Consider the following 6969-nt stretch of genomic DNA (forward strand, 5'->3'; position numbering starts at 1 on the left):
TGAATCTTCAAACGAGACATGTACCGATCGACTAATCCGGTATATTTTCCACATTGATAGGAGTACGTTTATGTTTCTGCTTTACGAATATGATATTTTCTGGGTATTTCTAATAATATCAAGTCTTATTCCTATTTTGGCATTTCTAATTTCTGGAGTTTTAGCCCCTCTTAGCAAAGAGCCAGAGAAACTTTCGAGTTATGAATCGGGAATAGAACCAATGGGCGATGCTTGGGTACAATTTAGAATCCGTTATTATATGTTTGCTCTAGTTTTTGTTGTTTTTGATGTTGAAACAGTTTTTCTTTATCCGTGGGCAATGAGTTTTGATGTATTAGGGGTATCCGTCTTTATAGAAGCTTTAATTTTCGTGCTTATCCTAATTGTCGGTTTAGTTTATGCATGGCGAAAAGGAGCATTGGAATGGTCTTAGTTTTTGAATATTCAGACAATTAAAAAAAACATTGAGACAGTTATGAATTCCATCGAGTTTCCCTTACTTGATCGAACAACCCAAACTTCAGTTATTTCAACTACATCAAATGATCTTTCAAATTGGTCAAGACTCTCCAGTTTATGGCCGCTTCTCTATGGTACCAGTTGTTGCTTCATTGAATTCGCTTCATTAATAGGTTCACGATTCGACTTTGATCGTTATGGACTGGTACCAAGATCTAGTCCTAGACAGGCAGACTTAATTTTAACAGCGGGTACGGTAACAATGAAAATGGCTCCTTCTTTAGTAAGATTATATGAGCAAATGCCTGAACCAAAATATGTTATTGCTATGGGAGCATGTACAATTACAGGAGGGATGTTCAGTACCGATTCTTATAGTACTGTTCGGGGAGTCGATAAGTTAATTCCTGTCGATGTGTATTTGCCGGGTTGTCCGCCTAAACCCGAGGCTGTTATAGATGCTATAACAAAACTTCGTAAGAAAATATCTCGAGAAATCTATGAAGATCGAATTAAGTCTCAAGAGGAAAATCGGTGTTTTACTACCAATCACAAATTTCATGTTGGCCCAAGTACTAATACTGGAAATTACGATCAAGGATTACTCTATCAACCATCATCTACTTCAGAGATCATCCCTCCTGAAACTTTTTTCAAATACAAAAGTGCAGTCTCTTCCTACGAATTAGTAAATTAGGCCGTATACTTTTTTTGTACAGAATAACAAAGCAAAGAACGAGTGAATCTTCATCAATTTTTCATTGTAAATGGGAAATACTTATACAAATAAAAATAAAAAAATGGGGGGGGGGAGAAGATGCAGGGTAATTTGTCTTCTTGGCTAGTCAAACATGGACTGGTTCATAGATCTTTGGGTTTCGATTACCAAGGAATAGAGACTTTACAAATAAAGCCCGAGGAATGGCATTCCATTGCAGTCATTTTATATGTATATGGTTACAATTATCTACGTTCCCAATGTGCTTATGATGTAGCACCAGGCGGACTGTTAGCTAGTGTGTATCATCTTACGAGAATCGAGTATGGTATAGATCAACCGGAAGAGGTATGCATAAAAGTATTTGCCGCAAGGATAAATCCTAAAATTCCGTCTGTTTTCTGGGTTTGGAAAAGTGCGGATTTTCCAGAAAGGGAATCTTATGATATGTTGGGAATTTCTTATGATAATCATCCACGTCTAAAGCGTATCTTAATGCCTGAAAGTTGGGTAGGATGGCCCTTACGTAAGGATTATATTGCCCCCAATTTTTATGAAATACAAGATGCTCATTAAATAATACGAAACTAATCTTCACTTCGACAACTCAAGATATTCAAATACATTTTTACGTTCTCTTATAGATATAGCATAGTAATTGAAGTCTCATTCATCTTATTATTATTGATTAAAAAAAATACAATTAGAGATTTGGTGAGATTATCCAATTTGTAAGATACTTATTTTGGATGAGCCACAAGCTAATAGGATGAACTAAATGAGTTCTGCATTATGAACTATGTATCACGCATATGACTTATAGATGTGCTTTAAAAAGTCACATAGGGTGAAATGAAGAAATATAATATGAAAAGAGAATCGGATTCTATTTGTACTGTATCTGAGATGAATCTTGGCCATTCCCGCCTTTCAACTCCCCTAGACTAGACTTTTGGGTCTTATAAGGAACTAATTGAAACTTTCAAATATGTATAAAATAGGAATTGAACGCCAGGAGACAGAGTATGAACAAATAAAAAAGAAGAGGAAACAAAAGAAAATTCTTTTCTTTTACATATCTATATACATCCTTTACATATTTCTATAAATATCCTCTTTATCTTTACTTGTCTATTTTCGACATCTATAAATAGAGTAAAAAATATATATAGTTTAGTTAAAGGGTAGATTTCCAGACATCATCATGTATCAGTATTTTTCATGATCTATATTATTAATGAATCCGTAGAATAGATACTCATACAAATTCATGATGTGCCAAGAACCAGATTTGAACTGGTGACACGAGGATTTTCAGTCCTCTGCTCTACCAACTGAGCTATCCCGGCCATTTCCGACACATTATCCTTATTTTAATAGATGACTTTGGTCTATGTCAATTGTAAATAAGAAAAAAGGTATTCCAAAGTCTTCTTTTTGAAGATATACGAAATTTCAGGGCTTGGATAAGCCTTTCGAAGTTTCAGTACAGTAGACAGTTAATCATTCAAATTTCACAGATTACTTGCGCAAGGATGTTCGTTTGTACGTCTATCATATAGAATATATACCACAAGCCTTGTGATAAGAAATCAAATTTCCGCTCAAATACGCTTGTGAAAGAGTCGAATGAATGAGAAACATAACAAAGTCTGAATTGCTAATGAACGGATAAATAATTAAAGAGGCCAACGGGCCTTTTTAGGGTTTTGGGGATAGAGGGACTTGAACCCTCACGATTTTAAAAGTCGACGGATTTTCCTCTTACTATAAATTTCATTTTTGTCGTTATTGACATGTAGAATGGGACTCTATCTTTATTCTATTCGATCTGATTAATCAATTCTTCAAAAGATCTATCAGACTATGATGGAGTAAATGATTTGATCAATGAATATTCGATTATTTTTTCAACTTGTAGATCTTGGAATCGATTCATAACAATTCGTTCATTTTTATATATAATTTTATATATATATATAAATATAAATATAAAAAATTATAGAAATATAAAAAATAGAGATTCGAGTTGTCATTAATCAATATAGTATTTCAGTACGTAATACGTTTATCTTTCATCGTTTCTGGAGTTTCGATGGAAGGATTCATTCCTTTACTAACGCAACGTCGTCAACTCCATTTGTTAGAACAGCTTCCATTGAGTCTCTGCACCTACCCTTTTTTTTCGGAAAAAAGGATTTGGCTCAGGATTGCCCATTTTTAATTCCAGGGTTTCTCTGAATTTGAAAGTTATCACTTAGTAGGTTTCCATACCAAGGCTCAATCTAATTAAGTCCGTAGCGTCTACCGATTTCGCCATATCCCCCTCTTTTAAGATTAGTATCGCATTATGATGTCCTTCCCCGTTTTCTTTCATTTGTATTATACTGGAACCACTCAAGTCATTAGAATACCGATTCCTCTATTGAAAAGTGTTTCCTCCTATTGGATTTCTTGTCTATCTTCTTTCATCTCTCTCTTCTCTATCGGAGACCCATATTTGTTCCGATCCAAAATGATTCTATCATTTCTGTATCTGCAATTCAATATATATCAATATAGATAGATATATGAACATATATATTTGCCCCTCTTTCTATTATTTTTTTAGTAAAAAATTTAATACTTAAACGGTCGATTCCCTTGTTCGTCTTATCTTCCACCTTTCAGAATGAAAACATAGAAACGCTTCATTATCATCTCAATTGCATTAAATGCAATTAAGATTAACACATTAATTATTGATACACATCCATTTGATAAATAGATCAAAATTTTCTATCGCTATATTCTATTAATCGTTATATTAATTATTATGTTCTATAATAGAACAATTCCAATATTGAATATTTATTTGAAATGAAATTAGATTCTATATTCATATTAATTAGGAATAGCTAAGATCCCAGTAATTTAGTAAATTACTATGCATGTAACATTTCTGTTATGTGAGCCCGCTTAGCTCAGAGGTTAGAGCATCGCATTTGTAATGCGATGGTCATCGGTTCGATTCCGATAGCCGGCTTTTCTCTATTGATTTTATTTTTGACATAATTGATAAATCAAATAAATAAAGAAACGACTTCTTACCCTTTTTCAAAGGTCACCGATCTATGATGTCGTAGGAACTTACTTACCTTTATGACTAAAGGAGGGGTTCTATTTCTGTAGAACAAATCAAGAAAGGAACTCTTACTTTTTTATATCATTTACATATACAATAGGATCCGGATATTGATCCAAGTTATCTAATTATTCTTTGTTTTGTAGTACAATACTTTACTGGATTTCACTTCATTTATAATATTTATCATTTAGTTTCATTTAAGTTTATGAAATTTAAATAAAATAAAATGTTTATGAAATTTAAATAAAATAAAATAAGGAGTCTTTATGTCGCGTTACAGAGGGCCTCGTTTCAAAAAAATACGCCGTCTGGGGGCTTTACCGGGACTAACTAGTAAAAGGCCCAAAACCGGAAACGATCTTAAAAACCAATCGCGTTCCGGTAAAAAATCTCAATATCGTATTCGTTTAGAAGAAAAACAAAAATTGCGTTTTCATTATGGTCTTACAGAACGACAATTACTTAAATACGTTCGTATCGCCGGAAAAGCCAAAGGATCAACGGGTCAAGTTTTACTACAATTACTTGAAATGCGTTTGGATAACATCCTTTTTCGATTGGGTATGGCTTCGACTATTCCTCAAGCCCGACAATTAGTTAATCATAGACATATTTTAGTTAATGGTTCTATAGTGGATATACCAAGTTATCGGTGCAAACCCCGAGATATTATTACAGCAAAAGATGAAAAAAAATCGAGAACACTGATTCAAAATTATCTTGATTCATCCCCCCCTCAGGAATTGCCAAAACATTTGACTCTTCAGCCATTGCAATATAAAGGATTAGTCAATCAAATAATAGATAGTAAATGGGTCAGTTTAAAAATAAATGAATTGCTCGTTGTAGAATATTATTCTCGTCAGACTTAAACCTAACTAAAAAACAAGGGTTCGGACAATTTCGTCCTCCCCTTCGCCGAAGTCTAAGTAAAGAGACCGAAGGAAAGTAAGGTTTTGATCCGGAAATTTTTCTATCATTCATCTATCATTGATCGGTAGGGGGATTTTCATCTCTTGTGCATTCTTTCCAGTCTTTTCGTTTCCGTACCACAAAAATTCGAAATAAAGAATCCATAAAGGTCTAACCGTTGGAATAATAGTATCGATTGTTATTTGATTTGATACATTGTGGTCAGTAACATTGTTGAATTAGTACGGAAAGAGAGGGATTCGAACCCTCGGTAAACAAAAGCCTACATAGCAGTTCCAATGCTACGCCTTCAAACCACTCGGCCATCTCTCCTACAGAATGATTATGGCCCAGAAACCGAGTTAATAGTGAGTCATTAATATTCAATTTTTTTTTTGATAGGCACGTCCAACCAATTCTAACTATACAAATAATTTTTTTTTAACTATGTTTAATGGATACTTTTAGCTCATGATTCTATTTAGTTTTTTAAACTATGATTCCTTTTTTCTAAAAATTCGACTTTTACAGTTTTCGATTTTTCACCAACAACTGTTTATCCCATACATATATCTAGTCACAAGTTATGAATCATAGAATGATTATTCGATTCTTTTTGCTCTTTTTTGTATCATAATTCAATCAAAAAACTTCTAGAATTACCCCAGTCAGATAAATAAAATTCTTTTTTTCTTCAACTTCGCTGAAATCAGAATAGTTCTCTTCATTCTGATCCTACTACATTTGGATGAAATTTAACCGGATTGAAATATTTCTTCTCTTTTATTGATTCCTGTGAAATCAAAAAGAAACAATTTTAATATCGAGTGGGATTTTTTAATGAATCCGTTTTTATGTTATTTCGTACTATGCAATTCCTTTGTTTGTGGGATCATTTTCTCACGAGAGGTAATTAAAAGAAATTATAGAATGGGGTTGTTACCGATGCCTAGATCTGGTGGGATAAATGGAAATTTTATCGATAAGACCTTTTCAATTGTAGCCAATATCTTATTACGAATAATTCCGACAACTTCCGGGGAAAAAGAGGCATTCACCTATTACAGAGATGGTGCGATTTGATTTTTTTTTTTTTCAATTTTCTTTACCGCTCTCCGTCTTAGTAGAAAGACACAGTATTCGGGATAGAAAGAAAACAATAATTGAAATAAATCTACGCTTCTTGGAGGTGCAATTTGAAAATCAAAAAATTCCTTCTGTCGTGTATCCCCGATTAATGTAACCTTAGATGCTAGAATTGTCGATTCTAGTATTAAGCGAAAGGTGTAACCTATGGATTAAGTCAACCCTACTCCACTAGTAAAAATATTCACTAGTAAAAATAGGTAGCAGAGGGGAAGAAGCACTACACCTAGGAATCAACAACACGAAAACTTTGTTATAAATTATACCTTTTCCTTATCGGGATCGGAACTTAGAAAAATGGTTGGGACAACAAACATCCATCTCGTTTGTATTTTGGATACCTGTATAACCATCGAAGACTGTTGAAGTGACTAATTCCTGGAAATTTAGAGGCGTTGAGGACAAAGAAATTGTTAGAGTTACCATTTTTATTTTTATCTAGTAAACCATGCTTGATGTTAAGAAAAGATCTTTTACAGGAAGGTTGGCTAGAGATTTTTTGTAAAAACGCTAGTCCCATGAGTTCATAATGAGAGTATTTCAATGTTTTTTGATTTCATGTATTATTCTCATCTCATTATGCGCATCAGATAAAGGGGGAGCCGTA

At 33.5% G+C, this 6969-nt stretch overlaps 2 non-coding genes across 2 annotated transcripts; one reads left to right on the forward strand and one right to left on the reverse strand.

Moving 5' to 3' along the window:
• Nucleotides 1-2453: 2453 nt before the first annotated feature.
• Nucleotides 2454-2526, reverse strand: TRNAF-GAA (transfer RNA phenylalanine (anticodon GAA)). Its single transcript has one exon. It is a non-coding gene; the product is annotated as a tRNA-Phe (tRNA).
• A 1603-nt stretch (nt 2527-4129) lies between these two features.
• Nucleotides 4130-4202, forward strand: TRNAT-UGU (transfer RNA threonine (anticodon UGU)). Its single transcript has one exon. It is a non-coding gene; the product is annotated as a tRNA-Thr (tRNA).
• Nucleotides 4203-6969: the final 2767 nt, after the last annotated feature.

This window comes from Cucumis melo, unplaced genomic scaffold, assembly GCF_025177605.1.
Source record: "Cucumis melo cultivar AY unplaced genomic scaffold, USDA_Cmelo_AY_1.0 utg001530l, whole genome shotgun sequence".
In the NCBI taxonomy this organism is placed as follows: domain Eukaryota; kingdom Viridiplantae; phylum Streptophyta; class Magnoliopsida; order Cucurbitales; family Cucurbitaceae; genus Cucumis; species Cucumis melo.